The following is a 25,464-nucleotide window of genomic DNA, read 5'->3' as shown; positions in this document are numbered from 1 at the left end:
CACACGACAAAAACTAATAAAAATGATAAAATATGAAAAATAAAATAAAAAATAAAAAACCCATTACAAAAAAAAAAACACAAAACAAATTACTGTTATCACACAAGAGAGAACTCACAACAGATTTTACAGACAATAAAAGACAATACAGACAAAAGAAGACTATGAGTGGCTTTATTCAGCAAATTTGACAACTTAGATGAAATGGATGAATTCCTGAAAAAACACAATTTTTAAAAATGAACACAAGATGAAATAAAAAATTGTAATAGCCACCTATCTAGTGAAAAAGTGGAGTTTATTATTTTAAAAATATAAATGAATAAACCTTTTCATGAAGAAAACTCAAGGCCTAAATGGTTTTACAGCCAAATTTTATCAAGAATTTTAGAAGTGCCAATTTTATAGAAAATTTTTCAGAAAGTAGAAATAGAACATTTCTAAACTAATTTTGAGGGAAGTAATACCCTAAATCTGACAATGACATTAACAACAACAACAACAACAAATTAACACCAATACCCCTCATGAATAAAGATGTAAAAATTCCTAACGAAATGTCAGCAAAATGAAGCCAGTAATATATAAAATAGATCACTCATCCTGAGTAAATGTGGTTTCTCCAAGGAATTCAAGGTTGTTTTAGCATTTGAAAATCAATTATTCTAATTCACTATGTTAATAGACTGATTAGAGATAGCTTGGAATCCTCTGAATAGGTTTGGAGAATGATTTTTATATAGGGCATATCTAAAATATCTACCACTAATATCATGCATAATGATGAAATAGTGAATGATTTCCCATAAAGTCAGGAATAGGTAAAAATGTGTGTTTTTACCAGTTCTATATTGTGCCAATAAGGTAAGAAAAAGAAAGTTTGGAAAGAAAAAGTAAAATGTATCTGTAATTACAAATAACATAATTGTTTACACAGAAAGTCACAAGGATGGGGCACCTGGGTGGCTCAGTCAGTTAAGCATCCAACTCTTGGTTGGACTCTTGGTTGGGTCATGGCTCAGGTCATAATCTCAGGGTCATGAGATTGAGCTCCACATTGGGCTTCATGCTCCCCACAGTGTCTGGTTGGATTCTCTCTCTCTCTCCTTCTCCCTTTCCCCACTGTTCTCTCTCTCTCTCTTTCTCTCAAATAAATTAATTAATTAAATCTTAAAAAAAGGAAGAAAGTCACAAGGAATTTATAAAACAACTATTTGAACCAGTAGGTGAATTTAGTTAGCAAAGTTGTGGGGTACAAGATTAATATACTAGCAGCATAGAAAATTAATTAAAAATCAATCCCATATATAATAGTGTGGAAAAGTATAAACATCTAGTAATAAATCTAGCAAAAACTCACTAAACCTCTACACTGAAAATTATAAAACATTCCTGGAAGAAATTAAGAAAACTTTTGATTAATGGAAAGATACACTGTTTGTGGACTAGAGCATTCAAAATTGTTAAAATGCAAATATTCCACCTTCCTCTAATTGAACTGTAGAATCAACAGAATCTCAATGTAAATCACAATAGCCTTTTCTTATGGAAATATAAAAGACTCAAAATTTACTTGGAAATGTAAAATTGCCAGAATCACCAAAAAAATTTAGGGAGAAAAAGATGGAAGATTTACATCACCCAACTTAAAGATTTACTATAAAGCTACAGTAATTCAGATATCTTGATTTTTTTAAAGGTTTTTGTTTATTTATTTGACAGACAGAGATCACAAGTAGGTAGAGAGAGAGGAGGAAGCAGGCTCCCCGCTGAGCAGAGAGCCCAATGCGGGCCTTGATCCCAGGACCCTGAGATCATGCCTGAGCCGAAGGCAGAGGCTTTAACCCACTGAGCCACCCAGGTGCCCCAGATATCTTGATTTTGTTTAATGATAAATAATAGATCAATCAAGCAGATTGGAGAGTCTAAGAGCAGATGCACACTTACATGGCACAATTGCATTTCCAGAGAAGCACCAAAGAAATCATTAGAGAAAGTATATTCAATAAACAAAGCTGATCAACTGAATATATGGTAGACATGAAACTGAAATTATACCCAACACCAAAATAGGAACTGATTTAAGATGTATCCTAATCTAAATGTTAAACTGAAGTCATATTTTTTCTTGTTATTGTTTTATCATTTTTTTTAAACTCACAATGTTTCTAAAAGGCAAACAAAGATTATCTTGGCAAAATGAGGTAGGCAAATATTTCTTAGACATGACACAGTTTACAATTACTTTAAGAAAACAAAATGAACAAGAATGACTAAAATATCTGAGAAATACGAATTACAGCCATAAGCAGGATGCTACTATACGGACACTTAAAGTAATGAAACTGAAAACTGAAAGTATCAAACTGTAGGTGAAGAGTTCAAGTAATTGGGACCCACACAGCGCCACTGAGAATGTATATGGTACAACCCTTTAAGAAAAGAGTGAACAGTTTCTTAGAAAGCTAAATGTACACCTACCCATGTGGTTCAGTAATTCCAAAACTAGGTATTTTCCAAAGGAAGTCGAAACACATGTCTATAAAAAGATGTTTTAAAGAATAATTGTGGCATTTTAGTCACACAAGGTGAAGGAGTCTAGAATAAGTCGCTGTGGCATAAGAATTATTTTGACCTGAAGACATTTGAGTTCCTGAAATCTCTTATCTGCCTAACATCAAAACATCCCAAAAGAACTCAAGTGTCAAAACCCCTTCCCAGGAGCAACTCTAATCTTTTAATCTTCTCTTCTTGAGACAAGAATTTCCTAGCATCCCACCCAAGCAGCCTTTGTCACAAAACTATTGTATCTCTTACCTAATTTTTTTATTATTAACCTATAACAAAAGGGGTACAAGTCTGTGATTCATCAGTCTTACACAATACACAGCACTTCCCACAACACATACCCTCCCCATTGTCCATCACCCAGCCACATATCCCTCCCACCCCCCTCTACTCCAGCAAGGTTTCCTATTTATCTTTCCAAAAAGGCATCTATTTTTCCATAAATTTCCCTTTCTCTCTTTTAAGTAATTTGTTCTCCCAGATGTGCCCCCTGCCCCTCTCCATTTCGTCCTAATGCCATATAAGCCCCAAATTCCAACCTTCTTGAGTTACAACTTTTCGTGTACTTCTTGTTCATCTGCTTTTGTTAGTTTAGTTTGCAAAACACCAAAGACTGGACCTGACAGAGTAAAAGAGAAGTTCTTAAATTTTTTAAAGTTTTATTCATTTAAGTAATCTCTACACCCAATGTGGGGCTCAAACTCGTGACCCTGAGATCAAGAGCCACATGCTCTTCCCACTGATCCAGCCACTATAACCCTGAAAATTTTTGCTTTAAAGATTTTTATTTATTTATTTGATAGGTGGAGATCACAAGTAGGCAGAGAAGCAGGCAGAGAGAGAGGAGGATGCAGGCTCCCTGTTGAGCAGAGAGTTCCATGCGGGGCTTGATCCCAGGACCCTAGGATCATGTCCTGAGCCCAGGTCCCTGGGATCATGACCTGAGCTGAAGGCAGAGGCTTTAACCCACCCAGGCATGCCACTGAAAAAAAAATTTTTTTTAACTTTAAATTGATAAGGCAAATTGATGAAAAAAGCCCAAATATCATGAAGAGGAGAATGCATATATACACACGGCCCTATACATACATATGTGCATACATATACATACATACATATATACACACACACATATATGTATTATATATGGGAATACCAATCAGCAATAAAATGCAAGAAAATTCCTAATAGATGGAAAAACATGGAAAATCTTATTGACATAGCAAGTGGAAGAAGTCAAATATCAAAGAATACATATAATATTATCCAACTATACTATATGATATAAATAATCTAGATTTTTTAGGAGTGTAGTTTTCATTAGTATCCATTTTCAAAACTGATTGGATTTTATACTTCCAATTTGTGAATTTCACTATGTACAAATTTTATCTACAAATTAAAACAAATATTGAATTCTTTTCCTTAGGCTTGCTCTTTACCATCCTATGGATTAGTAATTTCAAAAGTATCTTCTGTGTATTCTAGGCATTCATGAATAAGTAAATATACTGAGGATAATGGAAGGAAGAATTTTTTGTTGAAGAAGCAAGCTACAAATATAGAAAAGGGGAAAAGTAGTTGTGCTCTGTGGCATTTGATTGAAATGAAAGAGCATCAATATAAAATAATTCCATATGTTTGCCATTTGCAACAACACGGATGGGCTAGAGAGTATAATGCTAAGTGAAATAAGTCAGTCAGAGAAAGACAAATACCATATGATTTCACTCATATGCAGAATTTAAGGACAAAGCAAACATGCAAGAGGGGAAAAGAGAGAGAGAGAGAAACAAATTAAAAAATAGACTCTTAATTATAGAGTACAAACTGATGGTTACCAGAGAGGAAAGGGGTAGAGAGATGGGTTAAATAGGTGTTGGGGATTAAGGAGCATACTTGTCCTGATGAGTGCTGGGTGATGTATGGAATTGTTGAATCACTGTATTGTACACCTGAAACTAATTCAGTACTGTATATTAACTAACTGGAATTAAAATAAAAAGTTAAAAAAATAAAAAATTATTTTAAGAAATTCCATATATGCTTAAAATACATAATACACATGTATGAATATATATAACATATAACATGTATCTGTATTTATATACTTATCTCTGTAACATAAACACATACCTGTGTACTTACATTTGCTTGATCCATTAACTAATAATCAACATGGACAGCAATTAAGGCAAACTTGTTTCCTAAATATCATTTTCCAGTAAAGAGAACTAGGGGCACTTAGAGAAATGGTTGAATCCCAGGGCTTTGGCAGAGAAAGTACAAAATACATATAAAATATCTTACAACACAATTAAGAGAATATTAAGAGGATATTGAGGATATGTCTAAAGGACACAGGAGCCAACTTGAAATGGCTCAAACTTGGTCAAGTCTGGGACAAACTGAGTATCATAATAAATCATAATAGTAAATAGCAATACTAGGAGGTTATAAATTATAAAATAAAATAAGAACCCATAAGTCTGTTGAAATGATAGATGATGATAGATGATAGATAGATGATGACGATAGGTAGATAGATAGATAGATAGATGGATGAATAAGGAAATTGCTCCCTTATAGTAGGACTCCGACTCATAATTATAAAAGAAAGGATGGATTTGTAAAATAATCAGTGGAAACTGAAATTATTGGGTAATTTTGATGGGGGACAGATTAGTTACATAGGCACAAAATATGTCACCACAAATTAGACTCAGAATTTCTCCGTATAAATCATATATTAATTACAAAATAGAAAACAGTAACTGTATAGTGGGGAAACCTAATTATGTAACATAGTACAGCATTTACTGAATTCAAAGGTAACATCATTAATGTTGGGTCTTGTGACTCCAGTTACAATGCACTAAGAAAAACACAGTATCTGTGCTTTTCTTGCTGAATAGACAAAACCTAAATTTCATCACGAGGAAATACCAGATAATCTCAAATTAAGGAATATTTCACCAAAAAACCCTAGCTTGTACTCTTCAAAATGTCAAGGTCGGGCGCCTGGGTGGCTCAGTGGGTTGAGCCGCTGCCTTCGGCTCAGGTCATGATCTTGGGGTCCTGGGATCGAGTCCCGCATCGGGCTCTCTGCTCAGCAGGGAGCCTGCTTCCCTCTCTCTCTCTCTGCCTGCCTCTCCATCTACTTGTGATTTCTCTCTGTCAAATAAATAAATAAAATCTTTAAAAAAAAAAAAAAAAAAAGTCAAGGTCAACAAATAAAAGAAAGGTGAGTAACTCTTTCAGATTGAAAGATTCTAAAGCTCCATACACTATGTGATACTGGATTATACCTATACTGGGGAGAGAAATAAGAATTCTTATATCAGTTCATAAATTCAAATATGAGTTATTAACTACATAATAGCACGAATTTTGATCATTTTACTGTAATTTAAGAGAATGTCTTTGTTCTTTAAAAGATGTACTGAAATATGTAGGGGTAACAGGTAACAATGTCTTGAACTCTGTTTCAAACAGTTCAGAAAAAATATGCGTATGTACAGATGACAGAAAGAATCATAAAATAATTAGGGCAAAAAATAAGTTAGTAATTCAGGATAAAGAGATTATTGGAGTCTTAGAAATATTCTTACAATTTTTCTAGAAGTCTGAAACAATTTTGAAATACAAACTTAAAAATAATGCAAAATTCCTCATTTGCGAATTCATAAATACATTTTCTGTAATCTTAACTCTGCAAACACTATTTAGAAAGGAATATCAAAAATTACCCTAACTGACAACTGTATGTAAATTTTACAGGGACATTTTTAACACAAAAACATATATGCATATTATTTTGTGAAATATATTTTTATTTCACTCAAATATTTGTAGTTAAGAGGAATTCCCACATAATATGCACCTTATTTCTCCAGTAATTTGTGTGTAATATGATTATATTTTTAGACACTAATTCAGTATCATGTTGAAAATCTAGAAACTGATTAAACATCTTAGATTTCCTGCTTTTATATGATTTCCAAATTCAGACTATTTTATTCTACTTTTTCACTTGTATATTTTATTAGTTCATAAAATTGCATTTCTGTTGTTTTGTTCAATAATACATGCTGGTGGGTAATGAAATGTATTGAGCTTTAACAACACAAGTTTTTGTCAAAAACTCAGAGGTCAGAGGAGAATACATGGGCCGAGCCATTTTGGACTGAACAGAACATTGAAATGACTTATTCTGATCATTTCACAATCTCTTTTCCTAGACCACAACTTTCTTTAGTTGAGTCAAACTAAATAATGCATTGTTTATTAAGTATAGTCATTCATAAAAGAAGCATACAGTGTTGCACTTACTGAGTTTAATAAGGCATGGTGTATGAGTCAGGGGAGTATATTCATAAAAAATAATAGTAATAACTTCAAAAATGGAAGTTAGCAGATTTAAACACACCCATGTCTTTTTAAAGCAAACTCTAATTCATCACTTTTAATGTTAAGTAAATTAAAAGACATTTCAAAACAGCCATTTTTCCCCCATTAATATATTTCTCTATAGTGTTTATAACTTGTCATTATGCCCATGAAGTTATTCTTAATTATTACAAAATTAAAAATTACATGTGTCAGAGTTATTGTTTCCAAATAGACAGCTATCAAGGGCAGTGTTCCAGAGATATACAGATAATTAGCCCAGTTACTTATCATATCTGAATAAGGACAGTCATAAAAAAAATTATTCTTGACTATATGTGCTATCAGGATATAACTTGGCACTCTATTTTCTATACCTAACTCAATTAAATGTTACTGGTATATACATGATAGGTTTTCCTTTTTAGAGTTCAATTTTCTACTGTTTCTGTAAGAAAGTAATGACAGTGAAACCTTCATCTCTCACAAGTAATGTTTCTGATGATTAGGTTGACCTTCTTGGCTTAATTAATTCAAGATCTAAGCTGTCTTCATTTATAAGCTATCTTCAATTATACAGGCTATAACTACTTTTATGTTGGATTCTGTTTTACTTTTTATTTAAATTATATTATATTTGAATGGTAAAATGAGTATTTTCAACTGGAAGTGGGTATCTAAAATATTACCAATATATGCATTTTTTTTCTAAAACATATTAATAATATACTTGTAAATATAATTGATATTATTAACATATTACTTTATTTCATATTTTCATACGCATGCTAATCCCATTCTTTTACTTGTATATGATGAAGCATAAGAAGTGGTCTGTTATAAGATAGGACCAGTATTTTCCCCCCCATCTTTCACCCTTCTAGTTCTAGTGGTTAATGTAAGGGCCTATTTAGCCAGAGCGATTCCATCCGGTTAAACAGTGATTTTATTGTTTATGCAGTAAAACTTTAACTGATCCTCCCCCTTCCCCCCCCCAGGGGGGAACTTACCTAAAAAAAGTCTGGGAAACCAGTAAAATATGGTCGACCAGTCCCGGATAACAGAGCCCAAATACAAGGGTGGGTCAGGTCAGGCGGAGATAACAGAGCCCGAAAGCAAGGATGAGTCAGGCCAGGTGGAGACATCCAATCAGTGGGGCGCACATCCTGTCTCCCTAGCTACCAAGGATTGTGGGCCTGGCCTTTTGGGTGCCAATTCTGACCAAGGTGATAGGCTAGTTCAAATAGCTACTATGCGATGAATTGTAATTCAATTGGCCACCCGTGTGAGACCTAGCATGACTCTGCAGCTTTCTCTGTGTGTTACAATCTCATTGTAACACAGGTGGCCAGGCTCAACCACATGGTCTTTGCTCTATAAAACTTAGTCTGTGAGACTGGGAGGGGTCATCCTCTCTATAAGAGGCAGCCCAGACGGGTCAATTTGATTCTCGATTCTTGGTGCAAAATAAAGCTTTGCTTGACCTTCACTTTGTATCAGTCTGGCTCCTTTGAACACGGACCTATCATTGGGGGACCTATCAGTTAGGGCACAGCACTATCATCCATTTAGGGTCTTCTAAATTGGAAGTTTTTCTTTCATTCCAACCTAGTTTTTGTAGTGCTGGGATGTGAAAGGATATCACCATTAATATTCAGAAAGGATTAAGTTCCAAAAATGAGGTATAAGGACCCACCAAAATGATTTCTTTAAAAAGGTGTAGTTGAAATGCCTCTTCATTTATTTAGGCAAATGGTCTTACTTTCTCACTAACTTCTTTCCAATCAAATGTTTAGTGCTTTGGAATAACAGTGGCACAGATATTTTGTTGGGGAACAGATGCTATGTTTCCATTTGGTAATGTGTCTATCAGAGAGCTTTTCATATCATTATTCAGAAGCTCCTGTTAGTTACCCTAGTGTAATAGGGAGTAAAGAAAAGGGTAATGACTATTAATTGAGCATTTAAGCTGCACCATATTTGTGCTAAGCCCTTGACAAGCGCCACAATTATCATGTATATTAGGTATATAGTGCTTGATTTACATGCTCAAATTTGAAGAATGAGATCTTTCACATGCAAACTTTTGGGTAATAATAGCCAACATTTATAATTTACTAAATGCAAGGTAGATGCTATTAATAGCTTCACTCACTTCACAGCTGAAGAAACTAAATCACAGAAGAGTTTAAATGACTGAGTAAAAAGTGGAGCCAGGAATTTGTCTCCAGAAGTCATGCATATAACTTCCACATTCTATTATCTATTAGTTCCCTGAACTAGAAAGAGAAATAGGTGAATGGAGAGATAATCATTCTTACATGATGAGAGAGATACAATGTCTTTGTACTATTTAACATACTTCAATTATATTCTGTTAGCGTTTATCAAGAATTTACTGTGTACCAGGGAATGCTCAAGAAAGAGCAACAAGGGAGATTTTCTTTGGGGCCATCTAACATACTTCAACTTGATCAATGAATACATAATGGAGGCTTACCAGGAACAACCTGCTATCCTCATCCCACATGATTCAAAGATCTTTGCCTGCCAGAAGAGCTCATAATGTAGTTGGAGATAAATAAATACATATCATGTGTGGGGTAGGTAGAGTAGGACAGCAAAAAAGATGTGAATGATCAGGGAAAGCTATATAAGTCTCAAAGGAAAGAGAAACATTTTGAGTTGGGTGGTAAGGGAATACCAGATAAAAGAAACATCACATTGAAAGGCATAGAATTACAAATTAGCATGGTATGTTCTGAATATACCAGAGTATATGGTGTTAGATGGAAGAGGTTGAGTGATTATTAAATGAATCTGGAGAGAAGACTGGAACCAGGAAAACAATTAGCACACATGGCCTGGTATTATTGATAAGCTATGTTAAGGAAGAATATTCTGTCTAAAACCATTGGTTGGGGGTGCCTGGGTGGCTCAGTGGGTTAAGCCTCTGCCTGCAGCTTGGGCTGTGATCCCAGGGTCCTGGGATCAAGCCCCACCTTGGCCTCTCTGTTCAGGGAGGAGTCTGCTTCCTTCTCTCTACCTGCCTCTCTGCCTACTTGTGATCTGTCTGTCAAATAAATAAACTCTTAAACACACACACACACACACAGTACAACCATTGGTTGGCAAATATCTGTTGATCCGCAGAAATAGCAAGAGTTGACCAGCAGGACATATCCAGTCCTGATCACTGGCTTCAGAAAAGACAAGTGATTTTTTAAGAAGCTTGAAGGGAAATCCACTTACTCCACCTCTGGAAATGAGCCCAAGTACTTTTACTTTTTTCAGTCTTTGTCCAATAAGGCACAATCACCACCTCTCCAGACCTAAGTTACAGACAACTCCAGTCAGCACCCCTCATGAGACTTTGGGCTTAAGATAGTGTTTCTTTGAATTTAATTTTTTTTTTCTTGTTACTCTCATTCCCTTGAGGGCTTACAGATGTGACCCTAAATTGTAGTCTTGGCTGTGTCGGGGCTGTCACACATAACTTAGTAGACAAACACATGACTTTCAGACTTGAATTCCACATAACTATTTCACCAGTGTGTTAGGAACTCTGCTATCTCTTCTCAGAAATCACTGGCTCATTATTATTATCTCAATCACTACTAAACTTGCTTTAGATACAGAGTCTTAACATAGTCCCTCAAATTTCTTCAGTATTTCAGTTTTAGTTGTCATCATCTGTCCTACTCTATTGTGTGAGCTTCGTGGAATAAATTAGTGTGCCATTTTCTTGCTTTCCCTTGCTTCTAATATAAATCATCATGCCTCATATTGAATCCAAGATAGGAAAATTATACCATCTTGTTGTGTGGCTCTTGCAATCTCAAGGACATTGTGCAGTGATATATCTGTGTCTCCTTACAACAGTCAAAGATGTGGATGGAGCTTACTTGAGCAGATTTCACAACTGGAACAGACAAAACAGAGTATCACAAGGAGATCCTGTCAATCATGATATTGGCTAAAAATTTCTTTCTGCAAATATCAGAGCACATGGTAGTAGCTTGACTCACTGAAAAATAATATTTATCGTGTACAATTTAACAACAACAACAAGATGGAAGCTACTGCCCTTAACTCTTACCAAAAGTTTATGGTACTTAATTCTGACCAAAATTAGAAGTAATGGAGGTGGCTATTTTACTTTAACATTTTATCTCAGTGTTTTCACACTTTTACTTCCTTAGCTCAGAAGTACAGATAAGTACACACTCCTGGGGGGAAATTCTCAACAAATCAGAGGTAGAAATCAGTGGTTAAATGAAACCTCCTTGTCTTCCTGTGGGACAACTCTGGAATATTCCGCATGGTTTCTTGTAATGTTCATGGCATGATTGAGCCCCAGTTACCCTTGGCACTAATCCACTTTTTCATACACATTTTACTGACTTCTGTTTATTGTCTCACTTCTCTCTTTCTTGTTCACTTCCTCTTGTGAACTTTGGGATCTCCTCTCAAATAAACCACTTGTCCCAAACCCTCACTTTATGTCTGTTCTTGAGAAACCAAACAAGATGAGTGGTTACTTTTAGAGTCAGTGATACTGGTATGGCAAAAGAAGGAGGTTTCTGTGGGTACTAAAAATGTTCCTTGTCTTAATTTGAGTAGAGTTAAACAAAACTTTTCAGTTTATAAAAATTCACTAAATGTGCATTGATAATTTGTTCAACTTTTAATAATTTGTTATAACTTTTTGTTAGATTTGCTGTAATTCAATGAAGGGGTGTATACAAAGCAATAATTATATATTAAAATGTATGAGCAATGTTTAATTCAAATAATTATAGTCATATTGGGTGACTTTTGTTGTATTGCTTTTGGTTTTAGTATACTGAAATAACCTAGCATATAAAATGGCAATTTTTTGTTTATTTTATTATTTTGTTTTCCCCCAAATTTTTGTGAATTAAAAATAATATGCAGGATGCCTGGGTGGCTCAGTCAGTTAAGTGTCCCAGGGTCCTGGGATCGAGTCCCGCATCAGGATCCTTGTTCAGCAGAGATCCTGCTTCACCCTCTGCCTGCTGCTTCCCCTAGTTGTGTGCTCGCTCTTTCTCTCTCTCTCTCTGTCTCTCTGACAAATAAATAAATAAAATCTTAAAAAAATAAAAATGATATGTATGTATGTGTATATATTCATATATATTATTTTTAATAAATTTAATGTAATTACTTAATTTAATTAAAATTAAATGAATAGCACACTCACAGGCACATGCCCACACACACACACTTGACTATAGTTATGTATGGATAAGAAATTAAAGAGCTATATGACTTAAAATTTATATCCACACTATTCATTTCAGGTTATATCAAATATTTAATACCAGCTATTCTTTGGGATTTGTTAGCATATCTTTTAAAACTTGCCTGCGGCAGTTACAAGAACGAATGTAAAAAGTGGTTTTGATTATCGTTTTGGATTGTCAACCTTGACAGTTTGGGTGGGATTTATAGGCATGAAGAAAGAATACACAGACACTCACACCACTGTACCTTTATCCTTTTCCTGGGGTAGATTCTTTCCCAAAATAACCAAAGAGCTTGTTATTTGTCAGAAGAATTACAGAGTAGAGCTCTATGGGAGTAACCTGGGGCACAGAAGTCTGGAAGCGGGAATCTACTGGCGATCAGTTTGGATCTACAGGTACAGACTAAGACATTTTTTAAAAATCTGCTTTTTTAAAAAAACAGACTTAAAACCCCATTTATATTATTTTACAGCCACAGTCGGGGAAAGTGTGACACTTGTAACATTCATCTCCTTATTATATTATTCAAAAGCATAACAAGAGTTTGAATTCAAAAACAGAAGGCAAAAATAAAATGGGTTAATATGTGACTTGCTGTTAAGGAAAAAGAAAACCAACTCACTAATATATTGTTTGGATGTAATCAGAGAGTGAATTTCGGGATCCAGATGGTTTAGGGAAGCTACTTAGGGCTACTGACCCCTCTAGGGAAAGACCTGTAAGAAACAGAACTATGAACTTAACGACTGTAGAAATCCAGAGGTGTCCCTGAAAGAACGTTTGAATTCTCTCATCTAATGCCTAGCTGATACTTTAATAATTCATTAAAATGGGGGTTCCAAAGGATTGGCTGTTGAAATGCCCACCATGTGCTCATGGGGGTCACTTTCTGACTAAGCTCTTCTCTGCTCTGATACTAAGGCATGAATAAAATATATTGGTAAGAGGATGTTGGTGCCAGAGTAATAGAACTGAAGAAAGCTGCATTCAGGTCTTCCCTGAAACTTTCACGATTTGATTGGAAGCTGAATTTCAAGATTCTTTGTTACTAACACCCATGCATCATAATTGCTGAGGCATATTATCATCCATCCTTACATTGAGTCTGCATATAGCTTTACCCTGAAATCCGCATGTCTTTGTGAGGCATACATTTTTTTTTTCATTTAAGTCCTTTTATTACAGTGGTGCCAGCTACTGCTGCTACCGTTAAATGCCTGTCAGCATTTCCATTATAAACCTTATTTTCAGGGGATTTATAACCTAGCCATTTTAATTCACATTCGGCTGAAAGTTGCCATCGAGATTCTCAACATACAGTAGGTGCTGTTTTCTTTTATCACCAAATTTTATTTGAATCTGTTTATCTGCCAGAGATTTAGCAATGTGTAAAACCATAACACTGAGATGGAAAAAAAGTAGAGATGTTTTGGTAGGTCTTTTCTAAAGTAAAGCCGTACACATGGAAAACTACCAAGGAGTTGTAAAATTGTCAGATTTTTGACAAGAAAAAGTCTTAATGGATAATTTGAAACCATTACTATTTGTAGTGTACTAATATTTTATACTCATAGTTTTTAAAATATATTTTACTGTGAACACCAATTCATATCATGAAAGAGTTATGGTCAATTCAGCACAGCATCCTGTTCACTATAATAGACTTACTGGCGTCATGAAATGTAATATAAAGCCATATCCCTTTTATAGTAAAATAAAAAATTTTAATGTGCAAATTTAACATCTAAGGTTTTTTTTTTTAGAAATCCTGTCTAACTTTGCTTTTGTTCTTCATGAAGGAAACTACTTTAATCTTTTTTTTGAAATATAAAATATCTTTACATCATTTGGCTTCTCCAGTTCATTTTTATTGTTGAAATAAGTGTATACTGATCATTTTTAAATACTCTAGAAATAATAATTCAGGTATTGTATAAGCACAGAAAAAAAATTACTACAGGTCTTTTGCTGCTGATTGCAATAAGAAAACACAAGAACAGACCATCTAAACTTGTGGAGATTTTATGACAATGAATTCAAAAGGGTATGTCAAGACAGTGCCCATGATGAACACAGATAGCAATATAACTAAAAAACAAGCAAAAAACAAAGAAACACGCAAACCATGCAAACCACACAGTATAGGCCTAAACATATTTGGACCTCCTCCTCATACAGTAAGAACAATATGTTTATTTTAAAAAAAACACACACAAAACTGTAAGGATAGTGTAATTTTTGACCTTATTACAAAGTCATCACTTAGCATTTTTCTATGCACTACCTCACTTAAGAATTATAAGTTTTTGATATGGGAATTATTATGCTCAGTTTTCATATGAAGAAACTGAGGCTCGGTAAATTAAAGTTATGCGCTCAAAGTCAGACAGAATGAGATGACAGAGACAAAACTTAACCCAGACAATTCTTAAGTCTGTGACCCCTCAGCCAAAAGGTATAAAAATTGAATGCAAGGAAGATATATTCATTTTTCATATGCATGTGTGTGCAACTAAAATGTTAAAGTAAAAGCAAATTACACTTAACTGGCCCTCCACTTCTCTGTTTCTTTATGGCTATTAGACACTGGCTAGACATCTAGATGAAAGCATTTAGTCATTTGGCATGAGTCAGTGAACCAGCAGCCTGCTGCCCAGAATCCCATTCTCTACAGTGCTTTGATTCATAGAATGTGAGGCATGGAAACTTCTTCAACTGATGACTTTCAACATCTGTAATTTGTTTCATTTTATTTTCTTAAAGAGATTTTATGTATTTATTTTAAAGAGAGAGAAAGAGAGAGAATGTGTGTAGGGGGAGGAGCAGAGGGGGGAGGGAGAAAGATTCTCAAGCAGATTCTTCACTGAGTGTAGAGCCCGACATAGGGCTCAATCCCATGTCCTTGAGAACATGACCTGAGTGGAAATCAAGAATTCCATGCTCAACCGAGTGAGCCACCCAAGCACCCCTGTAATTTGCTTCTTGAATTTAAGATCCTCCTTCCTCAACATATCTGTCAGATTTCACACAGCTTTTGGTGACCCTTCTTAAAAATGATTGTAGGTTAAACCTAATAAAATGGGTTTCTGTCACCATTTTTCAAATCTGTGATCTAATTTTGGTCATTTTCAATATGGGAACTAAATTTGATTGCAATGTTTGGACCAAATTTCTTATCCTTCTAAGATTTTAACCATGTCCCTCCATCTCCAGATTCAAAGCTTGATCTTTCATAGTATCATATAGCTCTATTAGAGCTCTGCCTCTATTTTACTGTTTTAGATACCAGACATCTTTGTTTTGGTTCTAAAATGGAATTCAGTGAATGCTGCAGTTCTGAACTTTATTGAATACTTTAGCTTTTAAAGTTTTCTATTTTCTCTACATCAAAAGTCTCTTTCTTGGTATGAAGTAATTATGTTGTGCTAGGACTTCCCTTGTTGGTACTCCCTTTAAGATGGGAAATGCAGGGTAAGTAAGCTGTTATGCAGAAAATTCTGTAATGTCAAAGTTCTATAATTCTTCCTTCCTCTCTCTTCTTCTCGCCTCCATCTTGAACTCCTTTTCCACCTCGTCTTCTCCCTTCCTCTCCTCCTCTTCCTCTTCCTTCTGTTTATCCACTTTCTCCTTCTTTGCTCTTCCTGCTCCAAGTATAACTGTGAAGCTTTCAGTCAGGATTTTGTTACCCAGATATTAGTAGGAAACAACCTGATAATTATTGGTTTGTGCAAAAGTTTGACTAAAAGTTCGACAGTGGAAGGTACATTTGCATTTTCTACCAAGGATTCCTATTAACTCCAGAAGACGTCTCATTGGTTACATTTGTGAAGGCGTATCAAAAATATCAGTAAAGCCTTAGAGGGAAAATGAGATCCACTGGGACAGAGGAATGTATTAAAGAGAATTATTTTGGTTGAAAGTGCAGTAATTCAAGCCAACTTGAGAAAATCATGAACACTTATTAGTTCATGCAATCCTAGCTGGATCCAGTAGCTCAACCATGTAATCAAGAATCTATCTCAATGCAAATCACAACTACAATGAGATATCTCCTCACACCCATTAGGATGGCTCCTGTCAAAACAAATAAATGAACAAATACAAACAACACAAAAAATAACAAGATGACCATGTGGAAAAATTGGAACCCTTGTATACTGTTAGTGGGATTGTAAAATTTTGTAATGGCTATGGAAAGCAGTGTGGTGATTCTTCAAAAAGTTATAATTAGAACTACCATGATCCAGCAATTCCCATTTCTTGATATATATCCAAAGGAATTGAAAGCAGAGTCTTGAAGAGATATTTGTATGTATCCATGTTCATAGTATTAGTCACAATAGTCAAGAGGCAGAAACATCGCCTATGTTTATTGATGATAAATCGATAAAGAAAATGTATCTACATACAGTGGAATACTATTCAGCCTGAAAAACAAAAGAAATCCTGTCACTTACTACAACACAGATGAAGCTTGAGGACATTAAACTAAGTGAAATAAGCCAGTCACAGAAAGATTTCTATTGTATGACTCCACTTATCCGAGGTACTTAAAATAGTCAAATTCATATAAACAGAAAGTAGAATGTTGATTACCAGGGGCTGGGAGGAGGGAGGAAAGTGGAATTATTGTTTAATGCTTTATAGAGTTTCAGTTTGCAAGATATAAAAGTCCTGGAGATCTTGTGAATATGTGAATATACTCAACACTGTATGTAAACAATGTGAATTATTTAATACTACTGGTATAGTTGAACATGTTCAAGGTAGTAAATTTTCTGTTATATATTTTGCCAAAATTAAAAATTTTTTAAGTAATTTTTAAAAAGAGTTTAACTCTTACTGACTTCAGTTCTATGCAAGTCTCTTCCATTCAGTAACTGTATAGGTGCTAGCCTTCCAATATACATGTTCTTTAAAGCTCATTGTTCTAGAAACAAAGAGAACATCTTTCCTGATAACTTATGGAAAAGTTCAGGAGTGGAACTGATTGAGACATATGGACTGGGAGAGTGGGAGCTGATACAATCCTTCCAGAACTCCATGTAGCAACATTACTATGGGATGAGGAATGGTTCTTTCAAGGACTTAAATCTGCTCCTGAAGCCTGTCTTCAAGGGGACAATTCCACCACAGTAGGAAATAGGACCAAAGACTTGAGTTTTCTGAGATGTGAATGATCTTGCTTTTGATAGTCATTTCCCTATTTTTCCTTTCCAAAGTGCCATAGTTTTTAATGGTTTTTAGTTATCCCCTTTAACTTTCAAGAGAACATGAACATTTATTGAACAAATTGTTCTGAGTACTTGTTTGTGTCAGACACTGTACTGAGAACTAGGAATTAGGGATTTGGTTTAAAAGCCATAGCCCTGTGAAATGTATTCTGTTGGAGTATAAGAACAAGTAAATTAATATATGTACTAATATAAATGAATTATATATATATATGTGTGAATTTATATAGTTAAATGTGTATCTGTACAAAATAGTACAATATCATAATGGGCTTTGGTAGAAACATAAACAGAGTTAGTAGAGCACATAAGAGGGATGTCTCACTCATCCAGGGAGTGGGGAAATGAGGATAATGGGGAAAGAGAAGTGGATGTGGGATATTTAGATTACTTTTATGTAAGAGTTCCAAAGCAGGTAAGAGAGAAGTTTGAAAGTGAAGCTTAAAATGAAAGGACATTTCAGATATTGTGTACAAGTAATGGGGAAGTAAGAGTGCAAACCATATTCAAATATCTTCAAATGATTTAGTACAATTAGAACGTGGAAAATAGGGGTGCCCGGGTGGCTCAGTGGGTTAAAGCCTCTGCCTTCTGCTCAGGTCATTATACCATGATCGAGTTCCGCATCAGGCTCTCTGCTCCACGGGGAGCCTGCTTCCCCTCTCTCTCTGCTTGCCTCTCTGTCTACGTGGGAATCTCTCTCTCTGTGTCAAATAAATAAATAAAATCCTAAAAAACAAAAAACAAACAAACAAACAAACAAAAAAACATAGAAAATGAGGGAAGCGAGATCCGGAAGACAAGATCTAGACCTTACTCTAAGAAAAAGCAGCACAGACTTGAATCTGAAAGTTCTGACAATTCACTCAAGGCAGAAATCCTAAGGAACATCAAATTATAAACAATTATTTAGGAGTTTAGGGGAGTGACATAATCATTTTTCCATTGTAGAAAAATTAATCTGCAATTCCATGGAAAAGATAGTGAAACCGGACAGATGCTTTCTGATTCCAGATTGTTCTTCATTTAAGGTTCTCTCCAGAGCTTCCAGAAGTATCTGATGGGTTTTTCTCGGGTTTTTTTTTTTTTTTTTGCTCAGTTGATAACTACGAAAGTATAAACTAGTCTCCCCACCTCTCCCCCTACCCAGTTCATCCAAGGTATCCAACTTCCTAGGAATCCTCCAAAAAATGAAATGTCTTTGTTATAGCGACATTGAATCTTTCTGGACTTCTGCAGTTAATGGAAATGGCAGTGTAAACCCAAGTTCAGTGTCAGATTCTAGCACTTCTTCATATCTAAACTAGGCTTCTAAAACATACAAATAAGACCACAGACACTCAGCTTTAAATATGGAGCTTTAAAAATATGAAATCCTTTATAATTTGGTGTTCATCAATGTATTCCCATCTGCTTTAATTGTAACTTTACATTATATACTTTAGATGACTTAAATTTACTTAAAAGAATGCTTCCTCATACAGTTTCAAGACATTATTATTTGAGCTCCTTTATTTTCAGTGATAACAACATTATCTGGTCACTCTCCTGTGAACATATACATTAATATGTACTTAAAATATTGAAAACGAAACCAGGTGGAAAATTTCCAGTAACATTTAACTTTGATAACTTAATATGTTATATTAAGAGACAGAGACTAAAAGAATTATTCCATTGATCCATAGAAGGTCAGGCCATTCATGAGCCAAAATTCTGGCAAAAAGTTTAAATTGGTATTCTTTATTTGATCTTTCAGAAGGTTTTGATCATTTAATATGTGGTGGATTTATATGAGTTGATAACTTATTGGTTTTCAAACCTTAAATTGGTTACTTATTGAGCATGGTAGATATAATGTGTTTTTCATCAATATACTGTATCATAAATCTGCAGTTTTTTGCTATTTACTTTAAAATCAGCAAAGCAAGCAAAATGCTATGATAATAGTTTATATAGTCAGCATCAGCCTTCCATACTGGTCAGAGATTGAATATATCTTTCTATTTGGGATTAAGTAAAATGTACATAAACTGAGAACCCGTATTCAATTAGATCTTTGTTACAAAGTTTCTAAAATGGCATTATCAATAACATCTCATCTGTGATAATCATGAAAAAGCAATACTATTTGCCCACGATTAGTTCAGTAATTAAATCAGTAAGAATTTAAGTCTGAACTTGCAATTTTAATTCGTCAAATTCTACTGCAATACAGTTTTTAAAATACATCAAAAAACAGGAAGCAAAACTGTAAGTAAGTTGTGCTTTAGAAACTCGCTATCTTAATATTTTGGTTATTTTCTGAAATAAAGCTTTAAGGTTAAAAAGTCTGGAAAGATTGGTTCAAACCCTCATATTTGCTACAAAAACCATCTAAAATTAAGTGCCTCCTAAGTCTTTATCAGTGACAGCATTGGTTTTTTTTCAATTTCCAGGACAGAGTACAATTTCAAAAATAAATACATTTTTAATTTATTTTGCTTTTGTCACTCAGGAGCTTATATTTAGAATAGACTAAACTCATTCTGTGAAAAACTGCATCTCTATTTCAGGTTAATATCTTCCATTTAAATATATTATTTAATCAAGGGGTACAAATTAAGAAATATGCTGCAGTTCTTCTACTTGATGTGCATAACCAATTACATCAGCATTCAATAAGACAGAGATTCCTGTTAAAGGGTTAACAAAGAGACACTGATGAATTCTGGCTTTGTGATTCTTACCTCCACTGTATTGCAAATATAAAGAGGAAAAATAGGTCAAATAACTATGTTTTCTCTTATTAGTTACTCATTTCACTTTAATTCACAGTGAATTTCACATACTGTGAAATGTCAAAAGCAACCTTAGATTGTTTCATGCAGTAATGATATAGTTAAGCAGTTCCTTTAAATAAATGTGTCAAGTTTCATTCATCTTAGATCCAGACGATATGAGAAAACTTCACATTCTCATGGGGGATGATGGGTGGAAGAAAAATTACTCATTCCAGTTGCACTGATGATAAACACAGATGAGAGTCAGAATCTTGGGTTTTAGCTAAAATGGATTCCTACAGTGAAAGAGCAGAATTGGGGATAATAAAAATACTGATAAAATATTAAAAGTGAAAGCACTCTTAATAATCATCAATGATTCCTATCCTAACCACAGGTTATCATGTGTATTCATGCCAATCATGTCAATGAGACTGAGCCATGCTCAGTTTCAAACAAGAAATTTGCAATTTTCAAATTGTTGCATAAATTGTAATTTTTTTAGAAAACATCTGACTTCTGTGCCCAAAATGGGTTTAAAATAATACTAAACAGTGATGAAAGTGAACTCCTCAACCATTAATTTATTCTCTTAATTCACCTCCCTGACTAGGCCCCCTTTCATATATTTTATCTTTCTGAAATTTGATCTTTGGGAGACTAGCAGGTAACACACTGAGCCAGAAAGAGCACCTTCTCCTAGAGACTGGAAGAACAAAATTCCATGTGAAACCATGCAGGATAGTAGCTGATTTGAACTATAGTAGGGTCCTGTTGTTGTTAGGAAACTACTGATTAATTAGGAATTCTAATGCCATTATACATTCATCTTATATTTCCCTGACCAAACCTATTGTCTTGTTGTCTACTACTTCAAGCACAGTTTAGGCAATAGACTAAGAAAGATTACAATCATTAGCTACTATAGTAGCTTTTATTTTATTTTATTTTATTCTATTTTTTTAAAGATTTTATTTATTTATTTGACAAAGATCACAAGTAGAGAGGCAGGCAAAGAGAGAGAGAGGAGGAAGCAGGCTACCCGCTGAGCAGAAAGCCCGATGCGGGGCTCGATCCCAGGACCCTGGGATCATGACCTGAGTCAAAGGCAGAGGCTTTAACCCACTGAGCCACCCAGGGACCCCTCAGGTAGCTTTTAAATTGGAAAAATGAAGAAACACTATCTGAATCCACTGCCTTATTTTTTCACATAGAAGGAGCTGTGAGCATCACCCCCCAAAATAGAGGCTGATTTATAATTTACATCCCATTCAAAACATCCACTCCAGACCAATGAGGAATCCTTCTCCTACTACTTCCAGGGCTACTTTTGCACACAGCAATGTGAAAGTCCAAGAGAGGTCTGTATCCGTTGTCTATCCATCAAGCCCTTTCTTTATCAGGAAGTGGGCCAATGTAAGTAGAAAGTGTTGCCGAGAGTATCCTCAAGGTTACAAATCATTTAGCAAAGATAATAAGCAATGTCTCAGCCAAGGATGATGGCATGGCCAGAGAGTCCATCAGAAAGAGATAATTCTATAGGCTTAAAAAGTATAACAGCAAAGATTCATTTGTCTTTTTGGTGCAGGAGACATAAAAATGCTGCTTACTTGAAATCTGACAGATTAATGCCAATAAGATTACCATTAAACTGCCGATTTTTATGTTTTCAAAAATTTGTAGTTCTAATGTTACACATTAAAAACAGTATGAATTTCTTTTACATTACTGCCTATGAAAGATTTTCTGTAGTAAACGGTGCTGTACTAAGCTTAGACCAGGTCATGAGGGCGGGTTGTTAAATTTGGGGGACTTTCAGTTGTTTAAAATAACTGTCACTAAAAAGCAAATTACATGAACTTAAAATTCACAAACTAAATTAAAATCAAGATAATAAATACTTACAAGCTGTTACTTCCAAATTATTTCACTCTATTTACTGACCTCTCGATATTAGTTACAGCTATCATACTGGTATGGTGGAAATACTATGTGATGGTGTGCTGCTGTACATCTCCACTCTTCGCTCAATGACACTACACTGGTAGCTGGAAATTGGCTATGATGGGAGTAAGTACACAAAAGGAATCAGCAAATACTGAGAATAAGCTGTTTTGGTTTTTTTTTTTCCTTCTTCTGGGGAGTTGGTTGTTAAACATTTACCAGCACACCACTGACTATACAAATCCTACAATGAAGCAGGGTACTGATGTATCAAGAAGGGGACTCAAAGTTGAGATTAAAGATAATAGAAAGAGGCCTAGGTCACTACTGTAGTGTCTGAAACCTGAAAAAAATACTGAATTTGAATTGCAAAATATTTTTTATCCACTATTACAACTGAACCGAAGCTTGGAAATAAAAGAGACAAAAGTTCATGTAATTTCTCTAATTTTTTCTAAACATTTTAATGAATATAAAATAATTATAATTTTGATTTATTTGAATTTACCAAAATATTATTCTGCTGGGAACCTAGAATGTTTGTCTGTTTCTATTTATAGTAATACTGTGTTTTTCCCAGCCAGGCGACAGAATTTGGACTTATGTGGTCTTTTATATACTCCGAATTATGTAAAGGACTCAGATATAAGTCAAGATTAGAAACAGGAGTTTGTGGAAAGGTTTATGATTTTAAAAATAAGAAATCTCTTCAGCTCACAAGAAACCACTTCCTTAAAGAAATGCAACAATACAATTTAATGCAATTCAATATGTGACTTTACTCCATCACATAACTTTTTAAAAAATTTATTGTTATTATTTTTTAATAAACATATGATGTATTTTTATCCCCAGGGGTACAGGTATGTGAATTGCCAGGTTTACACACTTCAGAGCAATCACCATAGCACATACCATCCCCAATGTCCATAACCCCACCCCCTCTCCCGACCCCCCCTCCCCCCAGCAACCCTCGGTTTGTTTTGTGATATTGAGTCACTTATGGTTTGTCTCCCTCCCGATCCCATCTCGTTTCATTTTTTCTTCTCCTACACCCCCAACCCCCCATGTTGCATCTCCACTTTCTCATATCAGGGAGATCATGTGATAGTTGTCTTTCTCCGAATGACTTATTTCACTAAGCATGATATCCTCTAGTTCCATCCACGTCATCTCAAATGGCAAGATTGCACTTCTTTTGATGGCTGTATAGTATTCCATTGTGTATATATACCGCATCTTCTTTATCCATTCATCTATTGATTGACAGATGCTGGCGAGGATGCAGAGAAAGGGGAACCCTCCTACACTGCTATTTTAGACATTGCTGCTATAAACATTTGGGTGCACGTGCCCCTTCAGATCACTATGTTTGTATCTTTAGGGTAAATACCCAGTAGTGCAATTGCTGGGTCATAGGGTAGTTCTATTTTCAACTTTTTGAGGAACCTCCATGCTGTTTTCCAGAGTGGTTGCACCAGCTTGCATTTCCCACCAGCAGTGTAGGAGGGTTTATGTACCACCCCTTTCTCTGCATCCTCGCCAGCATCTGTCATTTCCTGACTCATTAATTTTAGTCATTCTGACTGGTGTGAGGTGGTATCTCATTGTGGTTTTGATTTGTATTTCCCTGATGCTGAGTGATGTGGAGCACTTTTTCATGTGTCTATTGGCCATCTGGATGTCTTCTTTGCAGAAATGTCTGTTCATATCCTCTGCCCATTTCTTTATTGGATTATTTGTTCTTTGGGTGTTGAGTTTGCTAAGTTCTTTATAGATTCTGGACACTAGCCCTTTATCTGATATGTCATTTGCAAATATCTTTTCCCATTCTGTCAGTTGTCTTTTGGTTTTGTTAACTGTTTCCTTTGTTGTGCAAAAGCTTTTGATCTTGATGAAATCCCAATAGTTCATTTTTGCCCTTGCTTCTTTTGCTGTTGGTGATGTTCCTAGGAAGATGTTGCTGCGGCTGAGGTCGAAGAAGTTGCTGCCTGTGTTCTCCTCAAGGATTTTGATGGATTCCTTTCTCACATTGAGGTCCTTCATCCATTTTGAGTCTATTTTTGTGTGTGGTGTAAGGAAATGGTCTAATTTCATTTTTCTGCATGTGGCCATCCAATTTTCCCAACACCATTTATTGAAGAGGCTGTCTTTTTTCCATTGGATATTCTTTCCTACTTTGTTGAAGATTGGTTGATCAAAGAGATGAGGGTCTATTTCTGGGCTCTATATTCTGTTCCATTGATCTATGTGTCTGTTTTTGTGCCAGTACCCTACTGTCTCAATGATGACAGCTTTTTATAGAGCTTGAAGTCTGGAATTGTGATACCACCAACTTTGGCTTTCTTTTTCAATATTCCTTTGGCTATTCGAGGTCTTTTCTGGTTCCATATAAATTTTAGGATTATTTGTTCCATTTCTTTGAAAAAAAAATGGGTGGGATTTTGATAGGGATTGCATTAAATGTGTAGATTGCTTTAGGTAGCATAGACATTTCCACAATATTTGTTCTTCCAATCCAGGAGCATGGAACATTTTTCCATTTCTTTGTGTCTTCCTCAGTTTCTTTCATGAGTACTTTATAGTTTTCTGAGTATAGAATCTTAGCCTCTTTGGTTAGGTTTATTCCTAGGTATCTTATAGTTTTGGATGCAATTGTAAATGGGATTGACTCCTTAATTTCTCTTTCTTCTGTCTTGCTGCTGGTGTAGAGAAATGCAACTGATTTCTGTGCATTGATTTTATATACTGACACTTTACTAAATTCCTGTACAAGTTCTAGCAGTTTTGGAGTGGAGTCTTTTGGGTTTTCCACATATAGTATCATATCATCTGCGAAGAGTGATAGTTTGACATCTTTGCTAATTTGGATGCCTTTAATTTCTTTTTGTTGTCTGATTGCTGAGGCTAGGACTTCTAATACTGTCTTGAATAGCAGTGGTGATAATGGACATCCCTGCTGTGTTCCTGACCATCGTGGAAAAGCTCTCAGTTTATCTCCATTGAGAATGATATTTGCGGTGGGTTTTTCATAGATGGCTTTGATGATATTGAGGTGTGTACCCTCTACCTAAACTTTGCAGAGTTTTAATCAGGAAGGGATGCTGCACTTTGTCAAATGCTTTTTCAGCATCTATTGAGAGTATCATAGGGTTCCTGTTCTTTCTTTTATTAATGTATTGTATCACATTGATTGATTTGTGGATGTTGAACCAAACTTGCAGCCGTGGAATAAATCCCACTTGGTCATGGTGAATAATCCTTTTAATGTACTGTTGGATCCTGTTGGCTAGTATC

This window comes from Mustela nivalis (assembly GCF_964662115.1).
Source record: "Mustela nivalis genome assembly, chromosome: 5".
Lineage (NCBI taxonomy): Eukaryota > Metazoa > Chordata > Mammalia > Carnivora > Mustelidae > Mustela > Mustela nivalis.
Note: the sequence above shows the minus strand (reverse complement) of the source record.